Source organism: Mirounga angustirostris, unplaced genomic scaffold (assembly GCF_029215605.1).
Source record: "Mirounga angustirostris isolate CCGP_5_RB_7025 unplaced genomic scaffold, mMirAng1.0.hap1 SCAF_14, whole genome shotgun sequence".
In the NCBI taxonomy this organism is placed as follows: Eukaryota; Metazoa; Chordata; class Mammalia; order Carnivora; family Phocidae; genus Mirounga; species Mirounga angustirostris.
In genome coordinates, this window is record NW_026991722.1 from 18364332 (window position 1) to 18388215 (window position 23884).

The following is a 23884-nucleotide window of genomic DNA, read 5'->3' on the forward strand; positions in this document are numbered from 1 at the left end:
GGGCATAAGAGATGTTTAAAGGGATGAATGTGAAACAGGATCATAAGTGTGAGGGATGGTCTGCATCCAGACCTTCCTTTAGGAATTAAGGACTTATAACCCAGCTGCTGAGAGCTGCTAAGAACCCACCAAGGCCTGCCCTAGTCAAAGGTAGATGCTTTGCCCAAGTTCTTATCCCCTTCCCATAGGATAGTCCATATCCAATGACTGATCAACTCAAGGATATAAAAACCAGGCCCCCTCATATCAATTCAACATAGCCCTAAAGGGTCATTCTATCTTTAGAATTCCCCTCACCCTCTAGGGTCAACTGAGATTTCATTGAGACTTACCACAACTCAACTTCTCCCTTTGGCAGAACCCGCTTCCTGTCCTTCCCGCCCCCTGCACAACCCACCCCCATGCCCTGTGTTTTGGTGGGGTTTTTTTGGTTGGTCTTTTTTTTTATTTTTTATTTTTTTGAGAGCGAGAGAGAGAGCGTGAGTGTGAGCTTGGGGGTGGGGGTGAAGGGAGGGGGAAATCTCAAGCCAACTCCCCACTGAGCACTTAGCCTGAGATCATGACCTGAGCCAAAATCAAGAGTTGGAAGCTTAACCAACTGAGCCACACAATTCTGTAATGACACCAGGCCAAAACAGAAAAACAAAACCAAAACACACAATAATCACGGCTACTTATGAAGAAGGAAATTAAGAAGAGACTAAACTGAGTGGGAATCCTAATTCTGAAGATAAATCGTTGGTCTTAAGGTTTTCCTCCCACCTTTGGACACTTCACTGTATTCCAAAATGTAGTTTAATAAATAAATAAAATGGTTTTATTTGACTCACCAGGTTTTGTTTTAAAGATGCACATGTGCACACATGGAGTTTCCAAAAAATGTTTAACAAGAATTTATCTGTAGCCTATCATCTTTGAAATACTAGTTCTCTGCTGTGAGCACTCTGTCCCAAACCCCGATTCACTACTTCTGCAAACATGTTTTCACTATAAGTTCTATATACAGGTACATAACACTTATCCTTGTGTGTAGTTATTTGTTTAGAAATTTGATGTTCCATTACAATCTGCGTTCCTCAAGGGTAAAACCAGATCATCTATGTAAACCCACCACCTTTGTTATTTAACCATTATCAAGCAAACTGCATTCTACTGGGATTTGCGGTGGCTCACCAACACCTAGAATAGTAACTGACTTCCACTAGTGGTCAATATGTATCTACTGAATGAATAAACAGAATAACAATAACTAGCATTTATTAAGCTCTCACTGTGTGCCAAGCAAGAGAAGATTTTTTTTTTTTTTTTTTTTTGGCTAAATCTAACTCCTTCTGGACTCTTTCAAGAACCTTACTCCCTTAATTATGCTCCTCCTGTCGACCATTTTAATCTCTACTAAATTTAGCCTTCATCCTTCAAACACGCTCACATGTCATTTTTGTCCAAAACACCTTCCCCTGTTACTGACCCCTGGTTGTAAATCCAGTTCTCTCTGACATTCTAATTAAAATCAACATTTTGAAACCTGTGATCTTTGACTCCGTTTCCATTTCCTTACTACAAAAGGCCTCGTGTAATTGAGTTCTATCCTTAAACAAGATCTAAGGATCTGAAGATATCCCTCTACATGAAGAGATCAACGATTTCTCTAATATGACACTCCAGGGCAGAACTCTCCAGTACTAACAGAGAGAAGCGATGCCTTGGAGAGGCCTGAGCAAAGAGAGAATGCTTTGACTTTAATGGACTTTTGACACCTATTCTTTCCATTCTTTCTAAATCCAACCATCTTATTCAGTCCTTACAGTATAATAAGGCTGCTAGTTTGACATGGCTGAGCACTTGCTAATCCTCAACCCTCTCCCTTTTTTCTGGTTCAGTTCTCTCACAATCATCCTCTTCCTATTTTTTCAGCTTTCTTCCACCTAGATATATGAGGGCCTAGAAAGCCAAAGAAGAATTCAAGGAACAAGGGAAGATCTTACATCCCTGTTTCTCATTAGATTTAGACTATTTGATTATTCTTTTAATAAAAAACTTAGAATGAAATTTACTTTTCCTGACTCTCCCCAACTTTTTATTATGAAAAATTTCAAATGTACAAAAGGTTCAAAAAATAGTATACAGATCATTCAACAAATATGTCATATGTCCCTTGTCAATATTTGTGTATGTATACACATACATATACATATATACATACTCTTTGTTGCCAAACCACTTGAAAATAACCTACACACATCATGACAATTCACCACTAAATAAAATAAAGAGCTTAAATATAAAGAGCATTCTCCTTCATAAACAGAATATCATTATCGCAATCACCATTATCAATGCTGTAATAATTCTCTAATAGCACCTACTATCCAGTCCATATTCAAATTACTTCAACGGTCTAAAAAAATGTCTTTTGTAACTTTTTTTAAACCAGTAAATATTCAAGTTGTATGCATTGAATTTGGTTGTTTTGTCTCTTTAGTCTTTAGTTCTAGAACAGTCCCAACCTCCTTTTTTCATACTAACTTTAAAAAACAAAACAAAATCAATTGCTTATAAAATGTTACACATTTTAGATTTGTGTGATTTTTTTTTTATGATGTCATTTACCTTGTTTCTCTATCTCCTATTTTCCTGTAAACTGGATCTAAAGGCATCAGTAGGCTCAAGTAAAACATTTTTGGCGAAAATACTTCATAAGTGACGTTGCACACTCCACACTGTATCACCACAGGAGGTACACAACATCACATTGTCCCACACCATTTGATTAAGGCACTGACTACCAGATACTTCCACTGTACTATTTTTTCTTCCTTTAAAGCTATCAATAACCTATGCAGTGATACTCTGATAAGACCATCCTATTCTGCAATATCCCATGTGACACTGATATCCCATGTGATTTCTAAAAGCTATAAAACAGAATAATATGTGAAAAATCTAGTATGAGATCAATGTTAATTTCTTGACATTACTTTTTAAACTCTCAAATGCAAAAGCAAGATGTATTTCTATCCCACAAATGCAGGTATTTTCATAAGGAGTCAATATCATCTCGGTATGTGTACTTCCTGTGCCTCAGGCAGGCCCCCTGAGACTTACAGACAACAAACTCAAATTCTCTTTCAACACGTGCACAAGAGTAGGCCTACACTACCCACCTTCCTATGGGGAACATGAGTAACAGAGACTATACACTAAACAGCTGAACTTTGCTTGCCACAGTTACAATAAAAGAAAGAAGAGTCTGTAAAGGTTTACTCATAGAATATTCCTACATCATTTGTCAAAAGAGTGTCTTCAAGTTAAATTCACAATATGATGTGATGAAGGCAGTGATCATTAAGATTAATTTTCATTGTGCTGTGCTTTTGTTACCAATTTATTGAAGACTTGGAAAAAACTGAATCAGATCATAAAGACTGTTTACTGTAATGCAGTAAGATAGCTAGGCCATAAAATGTACTGAAGAAATTACTGAGCTGCTTACTCAGAACAAAAGGTTTCCGGAATTAAAGAGTTGTGAGGGACACGACCTTCTGAACACTAAGCTTGTCAGTAGCTTGACAAGATCATACTTTTTTTTGTTTTGTTTTGCTTTTACAAGATCATACTTTAGTATTTGAGTGGCAAGAAAACAATTCCCAATGAACATGACACTTAAGGACCGCTTTTTCAAGGGAGTTCCAATATTCTGTTTTAAAAGGACATGTGCAACGAGCAGATGGCAACAGAAGACTACACTTATTTCTTATTGCAAAACAGCCCTGAGCGCATGAGAGTCAGGTGTGAAGAACTGTAGAGCTATCTGATCAAAAAATACATCACAATTTTCTAAACGATTCATAGATTTTGAGGCATGCGTCATGTTCTAAATTTCTACAGCGGCAATCAGGATGTCTGAATTCAACTTATGCTCTATCAACCAAACTGCCTCAGTTTCAAGAGTTAACTGATTAAGCTAAAAAGCAAATGATGACCATCAAGCCCCTACATTTTAGGGAAAGCAGGCCTCATTTGGTAGAACCAACTTTGACCCACTCGCCTCTAATCTCATCTGCATCTCCAATTATTCCTACTTGTTTCCCTCACTTTGCCATCAAAACTAAATTAAGCACTGAAGTTTCTCATTGCTCATAAATTAAACTACCCAGAAGTAGAAACAAACACGATTCCCCAAACTGGAAGTTGAACTGTCACAGTATTCTAGGGATCAGTAAGGTCTGCTGGTAAGTACAAAGATTTGACAGTCGTACGACTACGGACTAATCCAGCTCCTCTATTTACAAGCCTTAAGGAAATATGCAACCTCTTTCCAAGTCAGAATGTCCTCATTTGTGGGACGCCTGGGTGGCTCAGTCGGTTAAGCATCTGCCTTCAGCTCAGGTCATGATCCCAGGGTTCTGGGATTGAGTCCCACATCGGGCTCCTTGCTCAGTAAGGAGCCTGCTTCTCCCTCTGCCTGCCTGTCTCTCTCTCTCTTTCTGATAAATAAGTAAAATCTTAAAAAAAAAAAAGTCCTCATTTGTAACATTACCCTTCTCCTTAGAGACTACAGGAAAGTGTTCTGCCTGTCACAAAACTGCTCTTGACAAGGTCACCAATGACCCCTCCATTACTAAATCCAATGTCAAGTTCTAACCCGCATCTTCCTGACCTACCAGCAGCATTTGGCGTAGTTCATACTTCCTCTTCCTTGAAACACTTCTCTTGTCCTCCAAGTCTTCACACCTTCCTGATTGATCTCTAGCTTTAGTCTCCATTTTTCCTCATTTTTGACCTTTAAATGTTGGCATACCAAGAGCTCAGTCCTTGGACTTCTTTTCTGGCAACACTCCTTTCCTTCCATTCTCCCTCCTTCAGTGATTTCACCAAGTCTCACAGCTTAAATACCAACTATATGTTGATAATTACCAATTACAGCTTGGGGCTCTCTTCTGACTCCAAACTCACCTATCCAGCTTCCTACTCAGTATGTCCCTCCAGATGGCTAATTAGCTTCTCAGACTTGACCTGTTCAAAAGTGAGTCCCTGGTCTTCTTCCCCAAACTTGCCCTTTCCACAGTCTTCACCATCTTAGTTAATAACAACTCCATTTTTACAGCTTCATAGGCCAAAATCCTAGAATCATCTTTGATTCTTCTCTCACACATTCCACATCCCAATCCATCAGAAAACTCTACTGGCAATACCTTCAGAGAGTACTATATCCAGAACCCAAAGACTCCTCTATACCTTGACTACCGCCACCCCATTTCAAATTGCCAGCAACTCCCACTATGGATAATACAATAGCCTCTTAACTGGTCTCCCTGTTTCCACCCTTGCCCCCTTTACAATCTCAATAGAGCATGCAAAATGACACTATTTTTTTAAAAAATCACATCATATCACAAAGCTACTCAGAATTCCCCCTGTGCCTTCCTGTCTCACCCAGAGTAAAAGCCAAACTATATTACTGCCTATCCTACACAAGTGAGGCTGTTGTTCTCTCTCTTGCTTTCTCTTCATCCACTCTGGTTCTTGGTTTTCTTCAATTTATCAGGCAGGGTCTTATCTCAGAAGTGTCCCCCAGGTCTTCATGGTACACTCCCTCACCCCCTTCAGGTCTCTGCTAAAATGTCATCTTCTCAGGGAGGCCTTTCCTGACCAACATAAATTGTAAAATCCACCATCCCCACAGTATTTTATTGTATTTCTCCAAAGCATTTACAATCCTTTAACATACCAAACATTTTGCTTATTTGTCATCTGGCTTTCCCACTATAACGTAAGCTCCATGGAGGTGATGACTTATGTTTATTGTTCCATACTGTATTTCCAGTGCTTAGAATTTCTGCCACTTAGCAGGCACCCAAATATTTGTTGAATAAGTGAACAAAGTACTGAACAAAGTAGGTTTGTTTTGGTTTTCAAAAAAGTTGCAAATTAAAATCCATCTTGATTTTACATGCTTTGGATTTTACAGAAGAGTTGCTTATCAATTACTTTTTCTGTAACAATGTCAGCAATTAATATAAGTCCCTCTAATCAAATTCCTAACACACTAATTGTTTTTCACCAGCTGCAAGTTGTTCCTATATTGGAGCCTCTTTTATTCTATCTGTGACACATACGAAGCCAGACATACCATAGGACCTTGCAGCTAATTAGCTGACATGGTTTACTTTAATCACTACTACTCACAAAGCCCTGTTAATGAGTCACAAAACTGCTTCTTAAACTAAGTAAAGTGATATTTTATTAGTGTGAACTTTTCACTCCCCCTAATGGTGGTTTTTATTGTTTGTTTGTATTTGAAATGTTTAGAGAAAAGAAGAACCCTTAAGGAAGACAGCCAAATAAATAACTTGAATGTGAGAACAGAAGGTAACTGGCACATTTTTATCAATCTGCTATCACTGACATATATTAACTACCAACATTCAGAGATAAATATGTACGTGCAAAATACTAGTAAAATACCTTGAGTGAGCTTGAAAGGTCATAAGTTACAATTGCTAAGCTGAATGGAAGACAGTGGTTTAAAAAGCCATGTATTTCCAGTAATTTTCTATTCTAAAAGAGCCTGGAGAATAACCCTTGGCAATTCAGAAATTTTCTCTGCCCTGAACTACTCACCACTGCCCTAACATTTTATTGTTCCATCATTTTCTGACTCCCACTAACCCAAGCAACTATCGGGGGGGGGTGGGGAGAGAACCCTACATGTTCATTAAACATCACCAACACATTTTGGAAAAGATGCCTAATTTTATTTGAAGTATTTAATGTTTCATGAATATAGTATATATGTTAATAGAAAAAAATAAAAATTCCACTTAGACAAAGACTTTCTAAATGCAGTCATGATGTAGGGCTTCTCCTTCCAACAAAATTTTTTGCGCTCTTACTAGCAAAGTAGTTTTAAGTCATCAGATGAACCACATGCATAGAGTTCAGATTCTAAGTTGACATCATAATACTATGATTATGTAGGAATATAAGGTATCCTCTTATTGATGACAGGATTTCATTGGGCCACAGAAAAACTCTCAGCTGCTTCTGCTGATGATCAATGGCATGCACATAGCTAAGACTATGAACTTTGTATAAAGTGTAACAATGAAGGGGACAAAATGGGAAAAGAACCTACAAACCTCACTAACCTCATATTTTAATCACCTGCCCCAACAAACAGACAAATGTCACAGAGAAATGTAATAGACAAACCAGGAATAAAGGCACTACCTAGTTCCAGGTCTAACACTACAAATACTAAAATTACTTCCAGATTTATACTATGAATTTTGATCTCTGTCTAGTAGAACACAACAAAGATAAAATCAATATTTGGAAATCAGTAGCATTTTCTTCTATCTATAATAATCTACTTTAAAATAGTATCTAGGCACAATATTTTTTTTAAACAACAACAACAACAAAAATTCTGCTCAGTCATAAATGGAAGACCATTCAATGTTCTTGGATAAGATGACCTAGTATTACGAAGATGTCAATTCTCCCCAAAATAAATCTATATATTCAATGCATCCTCAATCAAAATTCTAGTTATGTTGTTTTTAGAAACTCTAGCTCTAAAATATATAGAAAAGAGTAAAAATCCACAAATAGCTAAACCAACTTTGAAAATGGGCAAAGAGTGGAGAACTTGCCCTACCAGATACTTAACATCACTAGCCATTTGGAGGGGCAAATTAAGACCACAATGAGATATCACTACACATCTAAACAGCTAAAATAAAAATATAGTGGGGCTCCTGGGTGGCTCAGTCGGTTAAGCATCTGCCTTCGGCTCAGGTCATGATCCCAGGGTACTGGGATCGAGCCCCACATCAGGTTCTCTGCTTGGCGGGAAGCCTGCTTCTCCCTCTCCCACTCTCCCTGCTTGTGTTCCTCTCTCGCTGTTTCTCTCTCTGTCAAATAAATAAATAAAATCTTTAAAAAAATAAAATAAAAATATAGTGATAATACCAAATGCTGGCAAGGATGCAAAGAAACTCAATCTCTCATACATTGCTGGTGGGAACATAAAATGGTGCAGCCACTCTGCAAAAACAGTTTGGCAGTTTCTTCACAAACTAAATCTACACTTATCATACCACCCAGGATTCAACTTCCAAGGCAGTTATCCCAGAAAACGTGAAACTTCATAGACACACACATACACACACACACACACTACAAGAATGTTCATTGCACCTTCATTTGTAATAGCCAAAAACTAGAAAGAGCCCCAATGTCCCAGTGAATGGTTACACAAACTGCAGTACACATATACCATGGAATACTACTCAAATTATGCAATAATTTGGATGAATCTCAAAAATTATCTCATGCAACAATTTGGATGAATCTCAATCTCAAAAAATCGTATGTTGTGTAATTCCATTTATACAGACTTCCTGTACAGATACAATTATAGAGATGGAAAACTGATTAGTGAGCAGAGGTTGGGGATTGAAAGGAGATGGATGTGACTAAAAAGGTGTAGCCGGAAGGAGATTTTCATGATGATGGAACAGTTCTCTATCTTGACTGCAGTGATGGTTACAGGTATCTACATAGGTGATAAAATGGCATTGAGCCATTCACAGGCATTGCACCCATGTCAATTTCTGGGTTTAGCTATAATACTATATATAGTTGGATAAAATGTAACAACTGGGTGATGTTATATAAAATGTAACCACTGGGGGAACCAGCCCTCTCTGTACTATTTTTGCAACTTCCTAGGATCTATAATTATTTCAAACACAGGCTAAAACAAAATGGGAAGAATTATTCACATAGGGGAAAAAATTAATACAAAGCCATTGTGTGAAAAACACATGGTATTACAGCAAGAGCAAACAAACCAAAGGAACACAATACAGTATTCAGAGTATGTATGAGAACTTGATATACAATGAGTGTAGCATCTTATCTAAGGGTAAAGGAGAGAATGCCACTTGGAAAACTGGCACACTATATGGAAAATAAACTGAATCTCTCCCTTGTGACATATAAAAAGACTCAGGATGCACTAAAGACCTACACATTTCACGGAAAACTATGAAGTTAGTAGAAAATAAAATAAGACTAATTTTATGACATAGGATTTGGGGAAAGACTTCTTAAAATCCCCAAAGCACAAACCATAGGCAAATTTTTAAAAATGTGACTACATCAAAATTGAGGATTTCTGTTCAATGAAGCACATCATGAAAAACGTTACAAATGACAAAACAGGAACAGGGATACTTAAAATATTTAAAAGGCTAGTATCTAAGGAAATACAAGAGCTTCTGCAGATCAACAAGGAATGAAACCTCAAAAATGAGAGAGGGATGAACAATTTTACAAGAGGGAAAATCAAAAAGATAAAATGCACATGAAGAAATCCTCAACCTCCTTAGTAATAGTGAAATGTAATTTAAAATGAGATTTTACTTTGTATCAATTAGTGTGGAAAAACTAGGACACTGGATAACACTAAGCAACAGTGGAGCTACAAGGACATAGAAACCCCCCAGACCTGCCTGCATAGGTATATAAACTATTACAGTTTGTTCTGAAACACAATCTAGCAGTCCTTTGATAAAATATGTGAATGCCTTGTGATCCAGAAATCACATTCCTGGATGTAAATCTCAAAGAAAGCATCACAGAGATCTTGGAGGTATGTTTATTATAGAATTGTTTACAGCAGTAGGAAAATAAAGGTAAAATGGGTACCTGCAAATAAGAGTAGATGGAAACCTGTCATGGATATACTCTCTGAAACACTGTGCAGCAGTCAGATGCAATGGAGAGTGACACAAATAGATCTTTTTTTTTTTTTTTAAAGATTTTATTTATTTATTTGACAGAGAGAGACACAGTGAGAGAGGGAACGCAAGCAGGAGGAGTGGGAGAGGGAGAAGCAGGCTTTCCGCTGAGCGGAGAGCCCGATGCGGGGCTCGATCCCAGGACTCTGGGATCATGACCTGAGCCGAAGGCAGACGCTTAACAACTGAGCCACCCAGGCGCCCCAGAAATAGATCTTTAAAACGTGGTAGGAAGAGAAAAAAAATTTCAATATACAATATTATATAACATATGTGATATGTAACATATAACATACAAAAGATACCGTATCTCTAAAAATCAAAAATGTGGGCACCCAAAACAATCCAAAACAATATACATTTAATAACACATACGAACATAAGTATACACATCACACATGTTAAAAATGGTTTCCCATGGGTTGATGAGCAAGGAAATGGAGTGGGAATTGGAAATAAAATACAATGAATAAAAAAAAAAACAGGAGACACACCTTGAACAGCCAATGATGATCAATGAATTGAGAAAAATTAATTCAATTCTCTTCACCTGAGGTCCAAAAGAAACTTTAAGTACTCACACCTAACACAGAGAATGCTACTAAAGCTAAATGTTATCCTACTTTTCTCATGACAAAGACACAAAAACTAGCTCACTACTTTTAAAGTGTTCAATGCTAAGCCTGTTAAATAAACCACCCCACTCACTTTGCTTCAAAACAGAACTTATATCCAAGATAAAAATAAAAGGAAATTATAAGATACAAGACTCACTACTCAAAATGTAAGTTCCCATAATGATACTCAAATAAAGTAAGGCCCAGTCCCTTTGATTTACCTACCAAATCTTTTAAAATTTAGCTATGTACAGGTGGCAACAAGAAAAAGTGTATAGTCTAGTTTTAAGTAGAGCTCTGGAGTATCTTAAAAATAGAGACAGACATTTAAGTAAATAAATTCTCCATAATAATCTCTTGTTGAAATTAACAAGGCATTTACTATTTATTTATACCGTTTTCCCAATCTGAAATAACTAAGATGTTATTTTCAATGAAATCAAGGGCAGTTTTGGATTCTTCATAAATAAAGGCCTTTCAATACACTATTTTTACTTTTAAACTGCTCTCCACTTCCACTGTCACAAGTAGCTTATAAAGCAAGAAAATCTGTGTCATACCAAAATTTCATAAACTCAATTTCTCTTTTACACCCTACGATTCTTGCCATCTTATTCATAAAGTCCTAAGCAATAAGCATCTAAAAGAGTCATAGCCTGCCATTTTTGGCTTATGGCAAATGTTACCATGAAAGCAAGCTGTTCCTCTCACTGAATCCTAAAATCCGCAGCATCAACATTGCCAGTGCTGTCCAAGATGCAACTGTACCTGCCATAATTTCAAGCTATAAGAACCAGCAAATTCTGCCTGGGACCTGAGAAATTGACAAAGCAAGTGAATCAAAACCTAAAACGCAATTTTTGAATCAAGGGCAGGGTAATGCTGACTCCAAACATATGGCTGCAGAACGCTGGGACCCAAAAGTAAGTAAGTGGGAGTAGCAGGTATCCTTAAACCAAGTCCTAGGGCAAAAGGATGGAGGGCAGGCAGGTGGCACCTCAAAGATGAAACTCTAACAGACGTTAGTACCTTAGGCAAGAGCAAACTAGAGAGGAGTACCAACAGGTAAGCAGAGCATGCGTACCCCAAAAGCAAGCACGTTATCTGAAAGCGCAGTCAATAACCACCCACTCATCACCACAAACCACCTCACTGTTTAGATTGCCACTGAGGGCAGGGCGGTCCCATCTCAAAACCAAGGCCAGTGTCACCTGAAGCAAATGTCATTCACCAGGCCAAGGAACCCCAAAGACCCCTGGCCGAATCCCCGCTCCAGGCAAAGCCGCCTAGCTGTGGGCCTGAACCTGCAGGCTCGGTCAAGACAGAACTTCCATCAGCAGCGCTCGAACAGCTGGCACCGCCCCCGGCCAGAACGGACTGCGACCCTTGACCCGCGGCCCCTGACCTTCACTGCAAGCACGTCCCATGCTGGGGTTCCCCCTGGATTAGCTCGAAAGCCTCCTCACCTGTCACAGCTTCATCTCATGCCGCGATGTCCGTCCCACCACCCATGGGCGCCCGTCAAAGGTGGACAAGGCGAGGACGTTATGTGAGGAAGATGTGGGGTGCTCAAATCCGGGTACGCAAACCACAACCCGAGCCCAGCCGGCGTCTCCCCACCGAGGTTGCAAGCTGCCGTTGCCGCCGCTGCAGTAAATCAGCTGACACCCAACTGCCGTGACTTTCGCTGCAACTGTCGCAAAAATGAGGGGGAGGGAAATGATCATCATTTGCATACTTGCCTGGCCGAGGCTGGAGCCAGAGAAGCCGGCCACGTTACCAAGGAGACGGAACGGAGGCTAGGGTGTCGACTGTGGGCAAAGAGTGCACGGCCGCCATTTTTATTATGGGAAGTTTGGTCTAGGCTCTCGTCTCGCCTCCAATGCCCATCCTAGGAGGACCAAGATGGAGGGAAGAATGAAATGGCAAGTCTAGGTGTTCCCAGGATGTTGCAAGTTTACTCTTCTGCCCTGCGACTCTGTCCAGACACTTGGAAAGTGTTAGCTCTGGAATTCAGTTACTGTTTCCTTCTGACCTCGAACTTAAATGTTGCCCACGACAGAGAGAGCCAGAGGAGGAACTCTGCTTCTGGACTAAAGGAAGTCTGACCTTGTGCAACATTCCTGTAGAGAAGAGGGAATGAATGTACACTCTCTGTGTGGGCGGTAGAGCCCGGTGTAGCGGGAGATCTGTTACTGTCATCTGGGGCATGATACTTCTCTTCATTGTCCTCAAGTCCCCATATAAAAAATAGGCATAATAACTTCATGGGTATCTAGGAGGCTAAACGAGCTCAATAAATGTTAATTACTTATTATGATTGCCCATCTGCCTCCCAAATATTTATTGAATGAATGAATAGTAGCCAAGGGAAAAACTGGTGCGATGCTGGTAGCCAATGAATGGTCAGTTTGTCCTTCATAATCTCACTAACGGATTTATAGGACAAGAATTCTATTGCAGTCCCCAAAAGTAAGTTCTGTAAACGAATCACCTGGGGAGGCTGTCAAAATGAAGTTTCTGATTCAGTAGGTCTAAAGTGGGTTTCTGAGAGCCTCCATTTCTAAGGAGTTCCCAGGTTCCCTTTGCTGCTGGTCCTTGGACTTGAGTCCTGGGTAGCAAAATCCTATTGGATGCGTCTGAAGCAGGGGATTGACTAGGGGATTAGAACAGGGCAGAAACAACTCCTTGAGACAGGATTATTTCCTGTCAAAAGAGACCTAAGTGTTGGTTTAGTCAAAAGGCTTCCTGTCAATTTATTATTCCTGCAAGTGACGAACTCTTTCCTCCCCTTCTTTCCAGCATAGACAGTCCTCCTTCCTGCAACACATTGCAGACCTATCAGTGTTCTGGGGGGCACACCCCCTTTTCCCTCACTAGGCCATTTAGCCTCCTTTATGTCTAAGGTGTTGTTTCCTATATGCTGTTTATTTGTAGAGACCAGCTCTGCTGCCATCTTGAGAAAAACTAAATCATAATGTTGACCAAGGAATCAATAGAACACTTGAAAATCAGCAATTCTGAAATTGTCTTATACTGCAAATTGGGATTCTACGATTTTCTTCAACTTTTGACTAACTGCCTTGCAATCACATGGGGGCAGAGGAAGAGCAGGGAAATTATGTTAAATAGAAGAAATTAATTCTTTGGACAGCTGGGTTCAATATACTCATTCCCTCTGTTGTAATGATGAATACATTTAAACCATTAAGTTCATAATCCCCTTTACAATTTACAAGAACTTTTTGGAAATATAGGAAGCAGAGTGGTTACCAGGGGATAATCTTAGGCTGCATTAAAGCTTGTTTGGTTTGTAAAGGAAATCTATAAAATATCCCTCCTAGATAAAGTTGACTTTTATTCAACAAATATTAATTGAACTTACATGTTTCAAATACCTTCCCAGGAATACAAAGGTTAATAAGAAGATTAATGAGAAACCTTCAGACTACAAACACTCCGGCCCCTCTCTACCAAGTTTACAAAACGTATTGCCAAAGTCTATATATAAATGCGTGCAATCTCCTGAGCCACATGACTAAAATAAAGATTCAAATATTAATGAATAACATGCTTCTGTTTCAGAAAAATTCACACATTTTTATATGCACATATATATTTTACATGTGTAACCTTCCTGAAAATTAAGACTTGGACCTTCAGTAGTTGATCCTGAGTACATTTTTTGAGTAAATTATTTATTTATTCCTGTCATCTAGAGGAATTATACAAAAATCTTAAAAGATTTACACAACCAAAAAATTCAGTTCAACATCTATTTATTGAACCTTAACTGAAAGCAAAGCCAAGAAGGGAAGAATTTGGCACGTTCAGTTCTATATAAGCTTTGCTTCCCACCAAGGCTCACAAAATGAGGAATTCTCTAAACATTGGAAAGTGTTTGGGCAGCTAAAAAGAATGGCAAATTTCCCCCAAGACGTATGGCTACAATATAGCACAGTATGAGAAATAAGGAGTACATAAGGAGTAGTGGAGAAGAGATGAGTTACTTCTAGGCTGAGATGAGGAAGGATAATCACATTAGATTTCATGGAGGTCTACAAAAATGAATTGGATTTGGAATAGGAAGAACTGGGAAAGGAAAACAATTTTGTTGCTAGTTTTGAAATGTCTCCAAGTGTGTGTATACATATAACATATGAAATGTAAAACATGAATATATATAGACACATATATAATAAACAGAGAGTTAGATTGGAAGTGAAGTACAGGGAACATAAAGCAGATATAGGGGAAACTGTGGTATTAAGACTTAGTTATTTCTGCCCCATGAGGGACTCCTTCAATGGGCAATCTTTGCCCTGGAACTCTCTCTTTGGTTGATACAGTCTTTCTCAGACTGGGCCTAAGCCCAGTAATAAAAAAATAAGAAGGGGAAAATAGAATAAGTTCAGATAAGGAGAGGCCTTGAATACCCTTAGAAGCCTTCAGGACTTTATTCTAAAGGAAGTGAAAAGCCACTGAACACTTTTGACCAATATATAGGGTGGTGCTTTTCCTAATAACATTACATTTGTTTTTATTGCTATATAACAAATTACCACAAGTTTAGTACTGCCTCGAAGTTTCCATGGGAAAGGAGTTCAGGCACAATTTAACTGGGTCCTCTGCTTGTGATCACACAAGGCGACAATTGAGATGTCAGTCAGACTGCAATCTCATCTGGAGGCTCAACTAGGGAAGAATCTGAATCTGATTCCTGTCCTTGTGGGTAAATGACTAAGGACTCTCATGTCCTACAGGACACCTACAGTTACTTGTCACCTGAGCCTTACCAAAGACCTTTCATGTGGCAGCTTACTTTTTCAAGGCCAGCAAAGAGCATCTCTCTAGTGGGTGCAAGGAAAATGGAGTTATGTAGCTATAGATATAGATAAAGATAGATAAATCTGTAGATAGTAACTTAATGAAGGGAGTGACAGCCCATCACCGTTTGCCATATTCTACTGGTTAGAAGCAAGTGACAGGTATCATGTGCACTCAAGGAGGGAGGATTGGACAGAGTGTGGCTCACTGGGGAATCCCTGGAGGGTGTGTCAGCCACAAAAATCAGTCCAGCAGCAGTGCATCATGTACACTAGGTGGAGGAGACAGAGAGGCATGGAGACAAAGGAGAAGTTGTCATCATTGTTTTAACCAATAATGTATAGTTGCTACCAGAAAAGAACCATAAACAGAACCCATGGGGTAAGGGTCAAAAATTTTAACATGCTATGGTTTCATGATATGGGCATTAAAAAAATAAAACTTTTTTTTGTTTTACTACAAGGGTTGTAGTTTGTCCTACTAATCTCTCTCTTCTTTCTACTGTCAGGATGAGAGAACCACCAGAGCCCGAGGAGAGTTGTTCTTCAATCCCCTGCCAAGAAGAAGATCCATATGTCACAAAATGGACCATGGAAGACACAGATTCTTTAGAATTTAGTAGCAATTACCCTACAATACACTAGTACTTCCTGGACTTTCTAAGTTCCAAGTTGATTCTCCAAAAGGCAAGGAGATTTGCTCCTGCATTTTACAAATTTCTGCCTGGTGATCCAACTAGCCTCATTATTACTGTCATTTCCAGATTGTTTCATGTGTGCTATTATTTTTTTCCTGTAGGTTGTAAATCTGTGATTTGGTGCTCCCCACAGGGCCTAATACTTTGCTAATTCTGTCCCTTCCTTAGTGGACCCATTCGCCTAGAAGTCATGTCACGGTTGGGAGCTTCATGTTAGTACTAGGGGTCTTCACACTTTATCATATTGCAGCAGAGTAGATTAGTTAAGTGTTCTTTGCATGGTTTTGTGTAATTATAATTCTTTAAGAGCTTCCCTTTGTACTTTCTCACGTGACATGAAAGTCAACTGGTGAGACTTCTTTTTCCTATCTCATGACTTCCGCTAAATCAAACAATTTCTTCTAAGTAACAGGAAAGCCCAAAGTGGGGCTTGTAATAGTCTTTCTCTAGAAATCTCTCTATTTGGTCCACACTTACACTTTCTAGAAAAGTGTGAAGGTGTTAAAGTTGGGAGTGCTTGAGCTCCTCACAAACAAGGGTTTGGGGTCCCTCATCAAGCTACCAAGATCAATGAGGGGAAATTAGGATAGTAAAGAAGGACTTGAGGGGTGCTGGGGTAGTGCAGTTGGTTGAACAGCTGACTCTTGGTTTTAGCTCAGGCTGTGATCTCAGGGTCCTGGGACTGAGCCCCACATTGGGCTCTGTGCTCAGCACAGAGTCTCTTGAAACTCTTTCTCCCTCTCACTCTGTGCCTCCCCCATGCTCTCTCTCTCTCAAATAAATAAAAAAAAAAGGGCATGATGCACTGTCATAGGCTGTAGCAACAAGGGTTGTAGTTTGTCCTACTAACCTGTCTCTTCTTTCTCCTGTCAGGATGAGAGAACCACCAGAGCCTGGGGAGAGTTGTTCTTCAATCCCCTGCCAAGTAGAGGATCCATATGTCACAAAGTGGACCATGGAAGACACAAAGATGCACTGCCCAGATTTCCTTCCAGGAAATTCCACTTTCCAGCCTCATGGAGAGGGCTTGCTTACTGCTCCTGCTACAAGCTTCTTCAGGGTCTCCTCAGCTTTCCAGCTGGGATTACCTATTCTTGGGGCAGCCCTGGCAAACATCTGAGCACAGCAAAGTTAGTCATGAGCACACTCTTCTTGGGGAGTCCCCAGTGGCTAGCAAGAAAGTGCACCCTCCTTCTCACTGTGCCACCTTCCTCTCCCTCTTCCTCCACTTCTGCTACTGCTATTTCTGTTGCTGCTGCAACTTTTCTGTCCATTTGAATCGTTTCAAATAAAAATTCAGAAAAAAGAAATAAAGTTTTAATAAAAACAGGATAAAACAGGGGCGCCTGGGTGGCTCAGTCAGTTAAGTGTCTGCCTTCGGCTCAGGTCATAATCCCAGAGTCCCAGGATCGAGCCCCACATTGGGCTCCCTGCTCAGCCCCTCACGCAGCTCATTCTTTCTCTCTCTCAAAAAAATAAATAAAATCTTAAAAAAAAAGAACCGAGATGAGACATATCAACCAATGCAATGTATATACCTTATTTTGATACTGATTCAAATAAGTCATAAAATAAATTAGGAGAAAATGGAGAATTCTAACATTAAGTGAATATTTGCTATTAAGGAAGCATTGTTAACATTTTAGGTGTGATAATAGGATTTTGGTTATGAAGGTTATTTTTAAAGGAATCCTTATCTTCTAGACATGCAGGCTAAAATACTACAGATGAAATTATATGATGCCTGGCATTTGCTCCACAATAATCTGGGTTGGGTGGGCCCGGGGGCAGTGTCTATGAGTACTTTAACTTTATTTCTATTTTCATGAAACAGTACTTTCTTTTACTTGTCCTAAATATAATTTGGCAAGGTGGAAAGCATCATTTATTCAACATCCAGTGGTATTGGGTGCTACGCTGAGCTGGACATTCAGATAGTGCAAAAACCTGGTTCTGTGGTCAAATTGTTCATAGTCTAGCAGGGAGAGAGATACATCTACAATTAGTGCAAAGCAGTGTGAGAAGTGGTGTGCTTTGGTACTTTCTACCAGTTGGGTCTGATCCCCCTTATTTTCTTCTGATTCTAATATTCTGAATTTTGGTGGAAAATACTGTGTTTAACATTGTGTAAATAACCACTTCCTTAGTGGATAGAAGCTAACATACATTTTATTATTATTATTATTTTTTAAAGATTTTATTTATTTATTTGACAGAGAGAGAGATAGCGAGAGCAGGAACACAAGCAGGGGGAGTGGGAGAGGGAGAAGCAGGCTTCCCGCCGAGCAGGGAGCCTGATGTGGGACTCGATCCCAGGACCCTGGGATCATGACCTGAGCCGAAGGCAGACGCTTAACGACTGAGCCACCCAGGCACCCCATACATTTTATTTTTATTGAATGTCTGCAGTGCCTGGCCCTCAGAGGTACTAAGAGTATACACATACTGCCCCTCAGGAATGGGCTGACTGATGAGGTTGTGTATGCTTGGTGTATGTGTTTGCTCAAGGGCATGCCTGAGAGAGGGTTCTGGACACAGCAAAAGTCTTTATTGGGAGGCATTTCTTCTCTAAGTGTACATTCTAATCAGACAATCTCTACTACACTACCTTAAGCCAAAAAATAACTGTCTTTACGAGTGATTAAGTGAAAACACAGTTATATGAAGGCATGTGTAGTTTTTCAGGTTCAAAGAGTTAATTCGAACTCCCAACACACTCTTTAAAAAATTAAAATATGGAGCCTTATCTCAAAGGCTGAAGTGATAGAAATATTTATCTATCTGGCCTTCTTAATAGCAACTCTAGGCAGCTTAATGACTTCTGAACTTCAGATATAAATTTCAGAATAAAAAAGCTGTTTTACATTCCTGGGAAACATCCAAAACTGACTCAGAATTGCTAGCAAGTTTCTTCAGTATGTTCTAGGACGATGAGATTTATGACAGTAATGGGTCACTCCACGATTTCGTAGAAAACTCTCTCCTCCAAGACACTGCCTAGCATCCAAAACTAAGGAATATGGTGTTAGTGGGGCAAATGGTCCATCTGGGGACTTGACAGCATTATTTAAAGAAGCATTTGTGGTGGGGGGTGGGAGGGATGGGGTGGCTGGGTGATAGACATTGGGGAGGGTATATGCTATGGTGAGCGCTCTGAATTGTGTAAGACTGTTGAATCACAGACCTGTACCTCTGAAACAAATAATACAGTATATGTTAAAAAAAAAAAAAAAGGTAGTAGGAAGGGAAAAATGAAGGGGGGGAAATCGGAGGGGAAGACGAACCATGAAAGACTATGGGCTCTGAGAAACAAACTGAGGGTTCTAGAAGGGAGGGGGATGGGGGAATGGGTTAGCCTGCTGATGGGTATTAAAGAGGGCACGTATTGCATATTGCATGGAGCACTGGGTGTTATACACAAACAATGAATCATGGAACACTACATCAAAAACTAATGATGTAATGTATGGTGATTAACATAACATAATAAAATAAAATTTAAAAAAAAGCATTTGATATCCAAGGGGAAATCATACCCCTTTGACTGAAAGACACTGCGCCACCTAGGGACAGCCATGAGAAATGGTATTCAATTTTCAAATTTAAAAGCCTACAACTAGAAAAGGTTTGGAAATTATGAAGCCGATGTCCTTTCTACTTAATACTTATATTACATAAATTACATATTTTTCCCTCAAGACTTTAAGAATAAATCAAAGCTTATCTAAAATTGTTTTTTAAATAAATTACCAGGTTGATTAAAGAATTAAACAGATACATGTTTTCTACTTCTTCAGGAATAAGGTAATAATAAGCTATTAAGCAGAAGTTATTTTCTTAAGATTTATTTATTTGAGAGAGAGAGAGAGCATGAGCGGGGAAGGGACAGAGGAGGCGACAGAAGGAGAGAAGCAGATTCCTCCCTGAGCCCAGAGCCCTGTACGGGGCTTGATCTCACAACCCTGAGACCATGACCTGAGCCGAAACCAAGAGTCAGACGCTTAATCGACCAAGCCACCCAGGCACCTCAGGCATTTTGGGGTAGTTGTAATTTTGATAAGTTAGTGGGGGGGATTTCATATGGTTTATGGAATTCATCAATAAATCTATATACTTGGGCTTCTGCAAATACAAATTCAGTTATTTAAAGAGGTATATTATATCTCAGAGGAATTTATGAAGACTTTTTTTGTAGAATAAAAGTTCTCTCTACATTATATTCTTGCAATTGCTCTTCAAAAAATCAGAAAGTGGCATTTCCTCCACTTTTTACAGGAGGACTACATTTAAAAAAAAACTCGTATCAGAGATTTTATGGTTATTGCATACTGCCTCCCCAACAAACACACAAATATATATGAAACTGTAAAATTGTGCCTTTCTTTCCTATCATGAGAATACTTTTAAATGATTAGAATCAAATTGGCTCAAAAAGGTGGATGGTGGATCAAATAAACTTAAAAGCTGAAACTATAAAACTCTTGATGAAAACGAGGGAAAATCTTTATGGAGGGGAGAAGGGACGAAGTGAACACCCTGGAAGAAATGGCAGACTGGTGCATCTAGGCAGATGGGTCTACAGGCAGCTTCAAACAAAGGGTCCCAATCCCTGAGGTAGTCACATGAAGCAGAAAGATGGTATGTAGAAAGAGACAGTGCTCCTAGACATCTACACTCCAAAGCCCCACTTCCACTCTAAATCCAGAAATTTGGTACAATTTCTGAAGCAGGCAGAGGAGGAGATAAGGTTGTTTTTGTTCTAGTTGACTACAGGAGGAGGGTGAGGATTCAGAGTCAAAGTGAAATTGAGTTATACATCAAAGTAATATTTCTTGTATCCCTGCTTTTTGTGGACTGACAGTAGTACTTATTATGCTTCCTAGCCATTCATTTATCCAACCAATACTTATTTTGTGCCTACCATGGGCAAAGGGCTATGGGAGAAATAAAGGCATGGATGATGTATCTCTGACATACCTATATGTAAAGTCAGCAAAGTGAACCCATGGCAGCTACAAGTCATGGTAGAAAAGCTTCCCCTAGTGACCGGCTGAGCTTGATAAAAATGGGTGAGTCTAAAGTGAACTATATTCTTGATGAGTTAAGAGGAAAGTCAGGAGTCATTTCTGTGAATGAAGAAGTTTATGCATTTCTTATTTTTATCCAGGCCTGAATATTAGAACATATTACTTCATGGGGCGCCTGGGTGGCTCAGTTGTTAAGCGTCTGCCTTCGGCTCAGGTCCTGATCCCAGGGTCCTGGGATCGAGCCCCGCATCGGGCTCCTTGCTTGGCGGGAAGCCTTCTTCTTCCTCTCCCTCTCCCACTCCTCCTGCTTGTGTTCCTGCTCTCACTCTCTCTCTCTGTCAAATAAATAAATAAAATCTTTAAAAAAAAAAACAAAAACATATTACTTCATAAAGCATTCTCTGCTCATTCCACCTGGAAATGTTCTCTTCTTTTTCTCAACCACTATAGTATGTTATCTATAGTTCTACTATGGCACTTACCACATTTTACCTTGTATTATTAGCTTTTGTAGAAGTGTCTTATCTCCCTTTTGATGTCCCTGGAAGAAAGGTGTTTCAAAGCATTATCACAGTACCTTGTACATATTAAATGCATTCTAAATGCTATGTGACAGTAGACAAGTAGGAGCAAATAATGGTTCTCAAAATATGGACTCCTTGCATCAGGTACTCTGGATGCCTGTTAAAAATCAGATTCTTGGGCCATGCATTAGGACTACTGAATCAGAATTTCTGGGTGTGACACCGGAAACCCACATTTTAACGAGCTCACTGCAGTTCGAGATCTACGGATTTCAGGACGTAACAGTTATAGTAAGACGTGAGATGGCAAATAGGTTTCATCCTGACTGCTGATTCTGGTAGTGGGTGGAGCTGAATAGAATTCCGAGGCTGAGGCTAAATAGACCCTGGGAAACCGTGTCCTCTAAGAGTGATGCCCACCAAGTGAGGGACGGTGTGAAGGGAGTTAATGTGCAGTGTATTCTGCATTTCTGAATATGTTCATCTCAGGAATGTAGGAAGTGTATCATCCTTTTAAAAATAATCACAAGTCATCCTTGCAGAAGTTTAATGATAAGTTTTTCTAAAATTTTCATGAAAATTCTAGTAAATGGGGTTTTCAGGGTGGTATAAACAAATTAAAAAAATAACATTTGGGGGGAAAATTTCATCTACCAAAAGCTTATTTTACTTAATGATATTAAACATTACCTAAATTTCATAGGAGACCAATTAACTGTGAATATTATTGTTTTAGTTACTACTAATAGGGTAAGGAAGAAACTTGGGCCTTTGTAGAATTTTTGTATAGCATTTTTCCCCCAGCCGCACCTTCTTTCTTTCTTCTTATTATATATACTATTTATAATTATTGAAGAGATTTGTAAACTATAGAGGAAAAAACACTCAGTAGAGAATCACCTTGCAATAACACCTGCTAAAAATTTCTGTGCATATATATAAAGTCTGTTTCAATATAATGTTGGGTACAATGTTGAGGGCTAAGCAGCTGTACAATTGCATAACTGAATGAGTTACACACTTCTTGGAAGTGAGCCTCATCATCAGTAGAATGGGGACAACAATTGCCATCTGGCCTTCAAATTGTTTGTGTTCCTGGGCTTCAATTTTCACCCTTAAAACTAATGACTCTCAAATCTGCAACTTTAGCCTACTCCTTTTTCTTTTGTTCTAGACTCAACCTTCCTACTATCGCTATACTCCTTACCTAGATGTCCTACTGGCATTTTAACTCAGTACAAAAAGCCACGAGATTGAAATATTTCACTATCCTAGACTCCTTCATCTGTCATTGCTCTAAATTGGTCCAATTGGTCACTAAATCCTGTGATTTTTAGCTGCTAATTGTTTCTCAAATAATCATGTCCTCTTCATTTCCACTTCAGCTGCTCCCATAACTCACTTTCTGGATTACTACAGTAACCTAAACTTGTCTTACTGCCTTCCAGCCTCCTCACTGCTACCTCAGGGCTTTCTCTAAAGACACTTTCTTGTAATTAAAAAAAAAAAAAAAATTGCCCTACAGTGATTACTCCATTGCATTCATGTTAAAATACAAATTTCTTAAGCTAGTCCTGATCAGACCTCTATCTTCCTCTTCAGTTTCATCACCCCAGCTAAATCCAAAAGCAAATCATTTGTCAAGTAGCCTGACTTTTTAAAAGAACACACTGGTGTTAGACTACCTCAACTTGAATGCTGATTTGATTTCTTACTAGGTGTGTGAACTAGGGAAAATTCGTCTAACCGTGAAATAACAGAACCTACTTCACAGGGTTGTTGTGAGGATTAAACGAGCTAATATACACAAAGAGCATGTATCTTGTCTATCGCATAATGTATTAACTATTATTATTATTATTATCATCAGCCCTCCCCAACCACGAATCGGTACTGCTGGTTCTTCTGCCTGTAATACTCCTGTCACCTCTCACCATTTGGCTCTCTTCTGTCAAGATCCAGCTCAGGGGCCACAATTTCTAGCAAGTCTACCCTGCCCCATCCTCCTGTCTCATTTGTCCCCACCGTTTCCTTTGCATACTTGTTATTCTATTGCTGACGTCTATCACTAGACTGTGTTTCTAAAGGAAGGATGGTGCTTTCATTTTTTTTCAGGCACAACTTAAAAACAGGTGCATGATATTTTGTGGATGAATGCAGAGAGAAAGCACCCTTTTATCAAGAGATCCGTAAATCAATGTACCTAAAGTCTCTTTTTGTCTAGCGTGGCGATCTGCCCCGAATGTGAGACAAAGTAATCCTTCCAGCACTGGGGTAAAAACCTTAGCCACAAGCCTCGGGGAAAAACGGATCTCCTTTTTACTTTCCCACCCCAGAAAACTCGGTAGAAGCCGCGAATCTTGGAACAGCGGAGGAACAC

General features: G+C 39.3%; 1 protein-coding gene across 2 annotated transcripts in view; it reads right to left on the reverse strand.

Annotated features, from left to right (window-relative positions):
- The window catches only part of WDR7 (WD repeat domain 7), a 359672-nt gene that overhangs the window by 335588 nt on the left and 200 nt on the right, over window positions 1-23884 (reverse strand). For both annotated transcript variants that reach the window (XM_045886644.3, XM_045886643.3), the window contains exons 2-4: window positions 21463-21521; window positions 16804-16871; window positions 11896-12122 (exon numbers count right to left, since the gene is read on the reverse strand). The gene's annotated coding sequence lies outside the window, so the exon portion shown is untranslated. The remainder of the gene's footprint in view (window positions 1-11895; window positions 12123-16803; window positions 16872-21462; window positions 21522-23884) is intronic.